General features: G+C 43.0%; 1 long non-coding RNA gene across 1 annotated transcript; it reads right to left on the bottom strand.

Moving 5' to 3' along the window:
* Positions 1 to 9,395: 9,395 nt before the first annotated feature.
* LOC125182409 (uncharacterized) lies at positions 9,396 to 12,041 on the bottom strand. The gene is made up of 3 exons (XR_007162057.2): positions 11,960 to 12,041; positions 10,491 to 10,574; positions 9,396 to 9,597 (listed from the first exon to the last, which is right to left on the bottom strand). It is a non-coding gene; the product is annotated as an uncharacterized lncRNA (long non-coding RNA).
* Between the last annotated feature and the right edge of the window lie 1,667 nt (positions 12,042 to 13,708).

Genomic DNA, 13,708 nt, shown 5'->3' with positions numbered 1-13,708 from the left:
TGTTTTCGGGCCTGGCTTGGGCAGCTGTCGTCGTGTGGTCAGCTCCGACCCTGTGGGGCAGGGAAAGCAGGGCCTCTTGTCCGCACCCCCTGCCCGTGTCCTGCAGCAAGTTAAGCACAGGGAGACTTTGCATCATTTCAGCTACCAGTTTAACAGGAAGCTGTTAATGGTGCTGACTAGCAGACAGCTTCATGTTTGCGGATTTGCTCTTTTGCAACTGTTTGGGGCTATTCATGGTGGCAGGCGCCTACTCCACCGTTGTGAAAGAAGCCGTGTTCATGGGAAGGCTACGCTGTGAGTGCTTTCCCTGCAGACCGACATCTCTACAGGAACCATTTTGCTGTGTGCCCTCTTCTCCAGCCCTTGTGACAGAGCAGAGTGATGGGAGCCCAGCTGGGCTGGTGCTGAGGGAGGCCTGGCAAGGACAGGAGGATGCTGAGAGCAGGACGGAGCTGAGGCCCCGCAGACGGGGCAGGGGAAGTGGGGGAGCACGACAGCAGTGCCACGTGCTTCATGCGGCCTCAGCCTCCATCCCCTGGGCTCTGGAGGCCAATTACCAATTCACAGCCTGCTTCAGCACAAACAGGACCTTCAAAGAGTCGGGAGCCTTTCTGTTTTATTTTTTTTTTATGCCCTGCTAAAAAAATAAAAGCAGAAAGACCCATTCTTTAAGGTCAAGTACATAATTGTTTCTAGCAGGAATTTCAAACATCGTCTCTTCCTCTGGGCAGGTATCACGGGGTCAATTACCCTGGCTGCCCAATGACAGACTGAGACACAAGAACCCCCATCTGTACTGGAACAGATCCTATCAAATGAAGAATTAAAAGGTGTTTTTTTTTGTTTTGTTTTGTTTAAGTGCAGAACTTTGGGGGTTTTCTAGTTGCAGAATTTAGGTGGCTTTCATCTCCTGGATGCTGAGGCTTCTCTGGCAGCAAGGCTGCAGGAGACATCAGGCAGGTGACACAGGAGCTGTGGCCAGGCCGTAGCCCTTGTGTGGGCTGAGGCAGAGGGTCTGTGTGGGCAGGATATATTGTGCCCAAAGCAGCGTACCAGAAAATGCTTGGCAATGGCTGAAACAAGCAAACATGAAGCAAGATGCCCAAATTACACTCCTGTCAGTCTGCAATGTGCATCAAAGGCCCTCAGTTTACCTGGCTCTAAAATGGCTGTAAAAAAGACGCAGTCATGTGGCGTGCTGACTTGCACAGCTCTTACCACAATAAGCATGCTCAGAGCCTGCACATCAAATACAGTGTTTTCACAGCGGCAGGAGGTGAAATTCCCTCTTCAGTCACCCATTCCAATGTATTAGCTTCCCTCTGGGGTTCTCCTCGTTGCACCAACGATGCGTCTTATTTCCCTGTTCACTGCATGAATTTTGCTCAAGCAGCCAAGTGGCTTGCTTTCATAAACTTCTCCTTCCCTTTGTGAGAAGTGACAAAGAATTTGGATTAGAGAAAAACCACTGAACAAAGTGGCTTCACATGAAATTCTTTTCCTTTAGGAGATTATATCTTTATCTTTTCCCTATCCTCTTTAAATTTTTAAATCAATACAAATTAACACTCAGACCGGATATCACTCAGGTCTAGGATACAATTTACTTTCTGGGCTGCAAATGCAGATTGCTGTCTGATATCCAATTTTTCATCCTCCAGCATGGACAAGCAGCAGCAGGGCTGCTCCCTTGGGCATCCCATCTGAGGAGGAAGGCTGGTTTGCAGCAAGCACTGGATTCCTTTCATTCCAGAGGAAAAGGAGTCAGTGTAAACTGTCTCACCTTCGACTCTAAAACTGAAGCCAAAACAATCAGTAGATACTATAAGAAAAGCTACAGTGATCTTATTTTATTTTAATCTGTAAGATACACTTAGTACATCTTATGTACTGCATGCAATAACAATATTTTTTTATGTCAGAGAAGGCAAAAGAAGTATGAGTATAAATAATTATGCATGTTAGTTGCATTTAAAAGTGCTCAGGTTTCCTTGTTTCCTGTAAGTCTTTTGGATTTGGTCTAAATCTAACCTAAAAATCATATTTATCCAAAACTTAAATATTTTGGGGAGATGTTTTTTCTTCTGACTATACCTTTCTTTTTTTAGTGGTGATGTTGTTCTGGCTAGTTTTCTTTACTCTAGCAGAGGTGACTCCGCAGCACATTTCTTTTGACAAAAACACACAAAACCAACACGGATCAGTTAACACAGATGACATCTTTAAACTTGAATACATTTTTTCACTATAAACGCCACCAGTCAACTTTCGTGTAGGTAGGTTTCCATTGTTAGTTGTCAAAGTCTTCTTGAGTGGATTTCCCACTGTGTCACTTTTGTGTGAGTCAAATCAAGATTATAGGTAACAGAGAAGAAAAAGAAAAAGAAGAGAAGGTTAGACCCTCATTTTAGAGTTTAAGAAAAATCTACCAGCAGGTTGCAGTTCGAGTTGGTAATATACATGAAAGGGGGAGTCCAAGCCGTGTCACAGGTATCACTATATTAGGCTTTCAGGAAAAAGCATACAAAACACATATTGTAGCGGTCACACACAGAGACATAAATTTAGGAACAAGATCTGCCTTAGCTTGAACATAGTCAGCTCTGATAATAAGGAACAATGGACAGAAGCTATTATGAAACGAAACCCAGGTGCCTGAATCGAGGGAGCTTTTAGTTGAGTTCTCCTGGAATAAAAAAAAAAGTCTAACTTTTTTCACAGATGTATGTTGTCCTAATTTTTCTTCTGTTCTCACTTTAGAAGGGAGCTGATTTTATTTGTGATCTGATTAATGAGCATGATTACCATGTTCCATGCTGAAATTTTCTGGAGTAACTTTTAAACAAGATTTTTTGTTTCATCTTTTCATTGCGATTTTGAGTGTGCAAGAAGAATATGGTAAGCTATCTCCTGTATCATATCCATGGAGTACTAGCTAGGACAGATTGCAGACAATTTGTAATAGTTTGGGTAGTTCCTAGTCTTGCATGAATGGTGTAAGAGTGCCATATACGTGTGATCCTCATTAATTCACTTAGTGAGTTCATCAGAAACATCTTCAAGGAGGAAAAGACAGTGAATATCTCATCCTGCGCAAAAGCTTGATTAATTTTTTTATTGCAAAAAAAATCACTTGTTTGACACTTTGTCTTGACATGCATGGGATGTCAACAGACTAGTGAGTGGTGTCAAAGGAAGCTGAAAGACTGGGAGCACAGAAACCTTCAGCTGAATTTGAAGAGTCCCCCATGGACATAAGAAGGACAGAGGCAAAGTCCAGGTTGTTGGTGGTGCCTGAATGATGTCAGACCTCTGGCTGTGGAATTTGCTGGTAAATTTGACTTTTCTCCCAGAAGGAGTATGGGTACATTCTATGTTTGGGAGATACGTTCATATGTCTTTCGTCATGCTGAAGATCTTTTCTCCTTGCTAAGGTAATTTTCTCCTATGCTATCCAATTTCTTACTGCTAGAGGTAAAACTGCTTATTGAAAGAAAATTTTACTCTAGTCCTAGCCATGGGACATTGGCATCCAACAGAAACCACCACATCTGGGCCCCTTGAAGTAAGTATGGTGGGTCCAAACCCTACTGTGCTTCATCCCCAGAGTTTTGTCTAAGGGACTCAGCCCACCTTAGGGGTTGAGTTGTGCAGAGTAGTGTTCTCTTGATTTGAAGGAGCAGTCAGGATAGCTGGGAAGGAACACGAGGCTGAGCTAGCCTTGAATATGGATCAAACAGGGCTTTTCTCCCCCCAGACAATCGATGACAATTACTAGATTTGCATCAAAGTTTTAGTCAGCAAGAGGTTAATAGAATTAAGAATGAATATTTTGGCCTACTGTGCAAAACATACAAATATTCAAGGGTGTTTGCACTCAGACACTTGGCTGGACCTCTATAAAGATACAAGAAGCAGCCAAACATATGTTCTGCTGTTCTAGGCTTTGATTCTTAATCATGTTCTGTGCTTGTGTTCAGAGGTTTGCTTTGGGACCATCTCCAGTGTGAGAAAATATGACGGAAAAATCAAACACAGAGGTTATGCATAGCGGTGCAGTGCTTGTATCTGAAGGGGAGCTTTTGTAAGCACTAACATTATTTTTCTTTTGACAGTAGTTGCACATTTTCACTTGGTTTATCTTAACTGGGAATAACCCCTAAGACAGGATGTCTCTGGGCACTTCAGAGAAGTGCTTTTTGAAGGCAAAGGAAATAATATTATAGGGCTGTGCCTCACATCTCTTCAACTGTTAACAATTCTATAAATACCACTGCCGAGTGCAGTATGTGTCCATGGCTGGGCTCAAGCGTGGCTGCAGTGCCTGGCTCGTAGCACAGGAATATTCTCTTGATCTAGGAGAATGTTCCCCGGCTTTACTAATATTTGGCTCCCTGACACAGACTTAACCAGATCTGACAGTCCATATAAGAAGCATTGGCTGGACTTGTAAACTAGGCACTGTGTCATGGGACAGGAAAAGTCAGATACCAGGCGTCACAAGTTTATGGAGTGAACTCTGAGAGATTGATGGTTTTTAACACTTTAAAATGCCATCATGGAGGAAGTCAGTCAACATATGGGGAAAAAAAGCATAAAAGTTAACCAAAAAGACCATTGTCTAATTCTAAAATGCGCTTCACCTCCTTCATACTTTTTTGCACTTTGGTAATTAAGTAATTACAGAGGAACGTACTTCACTGTGTATATCTAATATCTGATACACACCCGCAAAGGAAAAGATACGAAGCCAGAGGAAATATTTCAGTAGCAAGAGGTCAGGCTGTAGTTACCTGAGAAAACAGAAACTCAACTTCATTTCTTCCAATCAGTCTTGTCATCTCTTCTTCCTCACACGTGCAACTTAATTTTTAAATGCATATTTTTGTCCTACAACTGCTGGGGCATGTGGCAGGTGTGAAAACCTGATCTCCCAGCTGTTGAAGTCAATGGATTCTGATTAAAGTTCACGTTGCATTGGGCTCTAAATGGTCCTTTCCATGGAAAAAGTCACAAATATTGGTCCGGAACTTATAAAAGGAAAATGAGACTGAACTTAGAAAACACACCAACAGAGAACGTTAAGAGTAAAAGAGTGGCAACAGGAAGAACATCATCCACTGCTGGCCAAACTGCAGGATAATTAAACCAGAAATAGCATGGGGCAAAAAAGAGGCCAATTAATTCCATCGCAAGGATGTCATCTAGCAGTCCAAGACAAGAAGGAAGTACTGTATAAAGTGGAGATGAGCATGGCAGCCTGCCAATCTATCACAATCTTCTTTTATTTAAGATGCTTATTAGTATCTTATATTTTGAATTCAATATTTATAGTTCTGTTAGCAGCACAGGGAAACGGGACTATACCAGAGGTTAGTCTGTACAAGAGGTTGTCAACTGATGTAAATTAGATCACTGAAGCTTGGGATGTTCATGCTTGCAGTCTTGCCATCATTTGTATTTTGGGGCTACAGGCTGGGGTGACATCTATGCTACCTCTGGGCACATTGCTCTCCTCTCCAGCAATGTGTGTACCTCTTGCTTACCTGCAAGGTATTTTGCCCGTTACCAACTGTCTGGGGCTTCAGCAAGTCTTTCACATGATTCTGTGTTGTAACCTTCATGGTTGGCAAGCCATTGTTGTTATTCCCATTCTCCCACATATTCCCATTCTCCTGCAGTTTTTAAAGGACTTGCCCAAGGACATACAGAGAATCAGTGCCAGCTTTGTGAATACACAGCCCCACCATTCTTATTAGATTCCATGAAAGATGAGAATAGGGCCTTTGATGCTTTCAGTAAGTGCTGAAGCCTTTTCCAATGTTGTGAAAGGTCATTAGAGAAGAGCCGGGGGCCCAAATTCAACAGCTACACATGGGAATAGTCCTTGGGATGCAGAACTGGCCCAGGAGAAAATGTGAAAACAGAAGTGATTTATACTGAAGTGAGGGTTATGAAGACAGCAATGACCACTGAAAGACACACAGCAATAACTCAGAACAACCTCTCTCTGGCACACTCTGCTGTGCCATCTTTTTAACCCTGGAGGAGGAGACTGGGAAGAGAGATATAGAGCAGCTCTGTGGGACTGATATGTATGAACGAATCCGACTTCTATCTAGGTGCTTCTGTGGTTCTCATCAGCCCCTTTCAAGGTGTAAGGGAAACCATCTTGGTCTGCTGTGATCTGCTCCCTGGGATACAGATAGTAGGACAAAGCAGTCATTCTCTTTTTCTCCCATGGTAAGTGGTCTCTGCCCTTTTGATATTAAATATATGGGGTCTTTCCAGAAGGGTAGTGCAAAATGTCAAAGAGATAATGTATTTAAGCATTCGTCTGGTTTGCAACCATTTTATACCCAACACACAAAGACATAGAAGGCTTCTCACTCATTTCTCTGCACTCATCATGCTGCCATTGTGGGACCAGAAGATAATGAGATGAATAGGAAGCATTTCCACAGCATGAGCAATGTAGGAACATCATTATTAATGTTCTTACAAAATATCCCATCTCTACATGATGTCTACATATCTGAGATACAGCCCTCCGCCAGATATAAAAAACCATGACCATCCAACAGTGATCTGTTACTTAATGGAAAGTCTGCTCAAATTTCAGATTAAATTGCATTTATTATTTATGTCTCAGGTACAGAGTATGTCCACTGAGTATGTCTTCCCCTTACAGTGCAAGAGGATTAGTAGTTTCCATTTAAACAGGCAAATATTGGCCCAGAAGGATGTTGAATAAGTCTATATTCAACATCTAAACACTGTAAAAATCCTTTGAAGTCGGTGCAAAAATTACAACCAAGTAACCTCTAAATATACAGAGGTTCATGCAGCTGGGGCCAGCTACTTACAGCCTTGCTCACAATTAGTAGTCCATTTCCCTGTGGCTTTGATAAAACGCCTGGTGGGTTAAGGGAGCACTCCTGCTGGGTGAGTGTGCCAGCCTGAGAGCAGAATCTGTGAAGGTGGGGTCAAAGATCCCAGGGGTACAGTTATATGTGTTGGAGGCAAAGCTTGTAAGGATGGTTGCGGGGGCACTACCTGTAAGTAGAGGTCACACTGGATAATAATATTTTGTTTCTGGTCATCCTTTTCTCTTTGCACATTGACCAGCAGCAGGGAGTGGTTTTCAAATGTAATCTGGAGGTGACATTTTAGAGGTTAATTTCTGACATTTGTGATCTGTGTCTTGTTCACAAGAGGCTCATTGCACGTGCTTAGTGCTCAGCAGTCCATGTGTGGCTTCTCTTGACCTTGCTTGGTCTGGATGCATGCCACCAGCTAGGAATAGGTACTCAAAGCACCATGAATCTCCCTGGCACAGTGAATCCAGGTGCTGGAATAACTCATTGACAAGACACCTCCCCCTGCATTTGGATCTATCTGACACTTTTATTTTTTATTTTTCTTTCTAAAGCCTTGTAGCATTGCACTTTATCTTCTCACATTAACTCATCCATATTCATATTTGCTGTAGTAGATTTTTTAATTGCTTTCCTTAAAGCTGTACCTACAAGTACACAGTGGAACAGATGGTTGAAAGAGCTAGGAATTTTCTTGATATTTTATGGGCTGGACAACAACCACAACCTGATCCAACAAATTTTCTTGTTCTCAAACATTTTGCTGTCAATACACTCCTCAAGAATGTACTCAGAGTTGTTTGGGGACATGGAAAAATATTTACCTCAGCCTTCCACAATTTATTACTTATTGTTTGAAAAAGTTGCTTCTTTTCTGTGCCAACATTTATCATCCTGGGAAAAATACTGGAATATAGCAGTGATATTAAACAATAATATGCTCTTTGCTGGGATAAAATAATATTGCTGGGCCACTGCAGAGGAAGCCAAAAACCACATGTGGAACGGTTCCCTTGGAAGGGCAAAAAGTCTCAAAGTTTGTTAGCAAATAATTTAGCTAGTGGTGCAGACATCAAATGGCTTCGGCAGCACTTGCAAAGCTATTCTGCATTTGCATTCCCCCTGGAGTGCTGGGGCACAAAGACACTGTAATGGAGGTTAGAACCATAATAATAAGATTTCCTCATCAGAAAGAAATAAAATAAAAAAAAAAATAAAACAAAACAAAACAACAGAAGGGCTAGGGTAAGAAAGGACAGACAGACTGTGAGTCTTTCAGCAACTCATGTTAATTTAGCTTCTGTTTGCATGACCCTGAATTAGGGGCTGTCTCAATTCCTGAACTGGAGGCAGCACCTCAGTGGTCTTTTTTCCTTCTTCTCCCTGCCTGCAGAAGGAGCGGCTGCCATCACTCTTCTCCAGTCTTTCTTAGCTGGTATCACTGGCAGAGCATGTCTTGCACACCAGTACATTTTCCTTGTTCCCACAAAGCAATTTAATATTTTCTCTTGTATGCGCCCTTATGTTTGGTGGAGATTTACCATACAAAACTGCACAGCTACAAATGCAACATTCTTTAAATATTTCCTTAAAATCCCTCCTGTGCTGATCTGCCTGTCACACTCTTGATAAGAGCTGCATAGCCTGCGTGCATAGTAAAACGAATGTCCTCAAGGACTTCCCCACCACGTGGTTGTGACTGCCTGTTACCTCTAGTTGTAGGGCGCACAGTAAGCTTAGGGGAGGAGAAACCATCTTGATCTGATGGTAGTGGCAGAGGGCCATTGAAGCTTCCTCCATAACCCATAAATCAGGTGGACGCAATAACGCAGCTAGTCTGAGAGGTGCCGTGAGTCACCACCCACGTCTGAGTGGACTTCAGCTTGCTCAGCGAGGCACCGGGAGCTCTGTGCTCCTCAGCACCTTGACCTGTTGTTGATGCCTCCTCCCCAAAGGGCCAGCTGCAGCAGGGTGCTTTGTGGGGCCTCCTCTGCTGCCCCTAGCGCACATGGCTGAAGGCCTCAGCATGGTGGGGCCTGATGCGGCCAGGAGGTGGTGGGTTGAGCCTGCACTGCTTCGGCTGATCGCCCTGTGACTGGCTCACCCATGCCGGCGCCACACAGCTTATCACCCAGCCTTCCAAAGAGTCCCTCTTCCAGTGGGTGCCCTCATACCCACTGAAGAACAAATACAAACTTTACTTTCCTTCTGATCTGCGCAAAGCGGCAAAGAGGGGGGGGGAAGGACCAGCGCTGTGCTTGGAGGCAGAAGGAGCAGAATTAGGACAGATGAGTAAGGTGAAAAGGATGGAGTGATTCTCTAAAAATATTAATAACTACTAATAAAGGCACATTTGAATGACGAGTTTTGTTGTGAAGGATCCAAAGAGCCCTGCGTGCGCTGGAATTGTCCTCTCCCACCTCTGAAGTGCTCCCACCTGAAGGGCAGGGTGCCCCAGTTTCTTGACAGCGCGCTCTGGACTCAACACAAGGCGTGAAACAAATCTTTGAACCCTGGGTGCTTTGCCCGATGCCTGTTCCTTTATTAGAAGCCCAGAAGCCAGCATGGAATAAGCAGGGTAGCAGTACAGCGCGGCACATTTTTATAGCAAGGCCAAATCTTTATTATGCTTCTTGGCCCAGTTTAGTGGAGAACACTGCTGGGCCTGATTTCAGTTTTGATATCATACACCGAGGCTGCAGACCCTTAAGAGTACAAGCTGGAGAAAAGAACATAGAAAATGTTAGGAATGAGAAAAGGCCATTCAACACATTGATGCTTGTCTCTTGTAATACAGCGTTTCCCCCAGGATAGCATCTAATTGCTTCTTGAACGAGCCCACTGTCTTTGCCTCAACAACCTTGCCCAGTAGGCCATTCCAAACATTTATTATTCTTTGAGTGACAAAGCACTTCCTTATGTCTCCTCTGAATTTGTTTTTTGAACTTCCATTTATGCCCCCGATCCTGTCATCTATGCAGTATCAAAAGTAGTAACATGCATTGATATTATCCATTCAGCTAAGATTTTTGTATACTTCAGTTAGACCCCCCTTAAGTGTCTTTTTATTTTTTTTTTTAAGTTGAATAGATTGAGGGTTTTTTTCACCTTTCAGTAACTTCTACAATTTTATCCTGGAACCAAGTTGAGAAAAAAATATTTGTTAAAGCCTGACTTACATTAGACCGCACTGAATGGATGTATAAAGTCTACTATAGAAACACATTTCAGTAAGTTTTTTTTTTTCCCCTCTTTTGGAGACTAAACTATCATTTAGTTTCCCTGATTCTTGTGTCTGGTTATTTTGACAAAAGTTAACTGGGAAGAGAGTAAGAATAAAAAGCTTGATATGAAATTTGGAAAAAGCTGATAATCTCCAAATTTTTCCATTTATACTGTGGGCTTTCAACCCCCCTTTTCTCCTTCTCCAAGTAGTGTTGCTTTTCAAGATATTTTTTTTTTTTTATCATATGGGATTTTCCATGTGATGATGCTTTGCAGAATCTCTGTTAAGAAATGTCAAAAATCATCTGTGATCTCCCCCAAAGCCACAGAAACAGTCACAGTTTCAGACCTCATCCACTGTCACAAAGGAGGTGAATAGTTCATTACCTTTTTGGATGAAATTCTACAGCATGTGTTATGCAGGAGGCCAGAACTGATGATCTAATGGTCCCTCCTGGCCCTAAAAAATATCTGTAAATAATGATTATGGATGAAACATATATGCCCTGCACAAAGTCAAAAACAGCAGGCTTTGGGTGGGAACAAGAAATTAAGGAAAGGAATTTTGCCTTAGCCCCATCCCAGAAGCTGGACAAACAGCTACGAGCATTACCCTGACTGCAGCAGTGGCTGTTTATTCATTGTCTCTCCATTTTTTATTTTGTATGTTTTTGTTATAATAACAATGTGAGGTTTTTTAGTCATCTGTAAATCTTTTCGTTTTCTCTGAATTCCTTCCCAATGCATTTCTAGGAATGTGGGATCCAAGTAAAATGGGCGGATTGTCTCTGCAGCGCGTGGCTGAGCTGAGAGTATTTCCTCACGGGCTCTTTACAGATGTAAACATGCTTTCCACAGGTTCACTGAGTTTCGGATCCGATAAATTAGCATCAGGACTAATTAGCTTAGGCAGAGCACCGGTATCATTTATAGTTTGGAAATGAGTTTGTTCAGAGTCACCTCGTGTAGTTCCTGCACAGGGCTGCACTGTGGGATGGAGGCACTCTGCTGGATGCATCACAACCAAGCAAGTAATTCTCCTGTCACCTGGCTGGGACCGTAGCTGTCAGTCAGCCTTGCGCCAACTGTGCGTTGGACTATACCTCATCATCTGGGGGTAATGAGCAAGTCAGTCCCATAGCTCTCAGGAAAGTATTTGTGCTATTATACAAGCAGGGAGAGAAAACTGACGTATGAGATGATAGTTATTAGGATCACGCTTCAGTTCTCTGAAAAATCTGTACAATATTTGTTTTGCTCCAGGCCCTGGGAATCTCCCATGATTTGTCAAAAAATAATTGTTGGTAGTACAATAACTTTGGTATTCAATTCCCTAAGTGTCCCAGGATATATGCAATCTGGAAAGCTGATTTGTTTATATTCATATTTTCTCTGTATTCCCTTACCCATTCTTTGTCATTATCTGTATTTTTACAGGTTTATTTTTCTCCAGTGTTTTCTAGTTGTTCAAACTTCGTGTTTGTGTATTTATTTAAAGACAGATATCAAAAGAGTTCAGTCTCATGGTTTACTGCAGGATAGAACTTCTCGCTAGTACTCCTCTCCCCTGGTATTTTTGTGAATGCTCTTGTTCTCCTTACCCATCTATCTAGTGCTAACCTCGCTGGTCTCTTTGATACTCATGTCTGCTGCTCACAGACCCCAGAGTCCTGTTTTAGAATCACAGGCCCCTTATATTCAGCACATTTTTGGACATTTTCTGCTGCTTGTTCCACACTTTTTTTTTCTCCAGAGGAATTCTGATGCTTCTCAAACTGAGGTATTTTTAGAAGACCCCAACATTTTTCTGCACAGATAGATTTACATTTTCTTGCCTAGGAGGGCTTCATACCTACCCTATGTAATGCTGCTGCTGGGAGTCAAGGGCCTGGAAAATAATGCCCGAGGACCACATGCCATCTGTAAGAGAAGCCACCTATATGTAAGATACCTTTTGCTGTGGCAAGTATACATCTGCTGAGATCTGCCCAGCTCTACATGTCTCAGCTGGCTGCTTAGGTCTGCCCCAGGGCCCTTTGTTCTGGAAATCATTACCAGAGGAACGTGACTATCAACCATATTCAGTCAGAAGCTAGGCCGAAGGCCTTGTGAAGCTCTTTGCATGGACATTCACTGGCTTTAATCTGGGCCTCAGGTACCTAGGTGACAACCTCTTTGCTCTTCAGTACATTTTCAGCCAAAAGCCAGGCCCAAGGCCTCGTGAAGCTCTTTGCATGGGCATTCACTGGCTTTAATCTGGGCCTCAGGTACCTAGATGAAAACCTCTTTGCTCTTCAGTAGTTTTTCAGCCAAAAGCCCCCTCAGAACTGTATGAGGCCCTCAGCAGGTGAACCTGCAATGCAAGGGACAGCTGCTGTGTCCCTTGGATCAGGGATAAGAACATCTCTAGGAGGACCGAGACCGTGATAACTCCATGTCCTGGTGGAGGAGATGAGAAAAGGGCTGTAAGGCTTTCATTATCTTTGGCACATGCTTCCCTCCATTCTGTCCAGTGTTTCAGATTGTTAGGACTGCTTGTCCTGTCGGACCTACCAAATATAACTAGAACATTCACTGGATTTAAACATTTTCAAGTGTTTACAACCACATCTCCTCCCTGGGGGAATCTCTGAACTGCGCTGCTTGCCTTATTGTCTTTGGCTGGGTCTTTAGAGTTCCTGAATTTATGCGCTTAAAAATCAATGAGCCTTGGTTAGACAAGAACCCAAACACTGTGACTTCTCATTTGGGTGACTCCACTCCTAGGATTTCACAGGGATTACGAGAGATATAAATAAACCTCAGCTTTGTAGACTTCAGAGTTTCTATCAAAGTTTTATGTCGATTGGAAGTTATAGGCCAGATACACCACGTGAATCACACTTGAAACCATAGATTTTATGTAGCGAAGTCACAGAAGATATTTAAATATTAATTGAATTGTAACTGAGCTTTCTTCAGCCTCCTCCAGCCAACGAGAGCTCATGACAAAATAGTCTATGGTAATGAAAAGCCTGTTTGTATAAATATTATCTCTCAGCTCCGGGCTCTTTTGCACCGTGTAGATCTCATGCACAGTGCTCCCAAGGGCAGCTGGGTGGCAACCGCAGGCGGGCAGACACGTCCACAGCCAGACCTGTCCTCACCGCGCATTGGGCTGCATGAATGCAAGCTTTCACCTTGCCTGGACTTCAGAGCTCCCCAAAGACCTGTCCAGGCTCTTTGAAAGTGAAATGAGCAGCGTTTGGACCTTTGCTTAAAATACAGCCTGGACATACCTAATGGAGCATACTGGGGCACCCTCACTTGGTCGTGGGCCACATGGCCTAAGCCCTCACCACGGGCTCCCTCTCTGCTGTGGTATTTTATGTCAAGCTGAAGCAAACAAGATTTTTTCCTTCTCCTTTGAAAGAATCATAAAAGAGGCAGGGAGAGATGGAAGACACAACCAACATCTTTAGTCCCAGAAACCACGGAATAAAAAAAAAAAAAAGAGAGAGAGACAGAGAGACAGAGAAGGAGAGGGAGAAAGGGAAGAGAAATAACTTTCTCTCTCAACAGTCAAGGGAATAGGTGATGTGCCATCTCCCTCTCAGTATAAAGAG

The sequence above is a fragment of the Anser cygnoides genome, chromosome 7 (genome assembly GCF_040182565.1).
Source record: "Anser cygnoides isolate HZ-2024a breed goose chromosome 7, Taihu_goose_T2T_genome, whole genome shotgun sequence".
Taxonomy (NCBI): Eukaryota; Metazoa; Chordata; class Aves; order Anseriformes; family Anatidae; genus Anser; species Anser cygnoides.
Note: the sequence above shows the minus strand (reverse complement) of the source record. Positions and strands in the feature narration are given on the sequence as shown.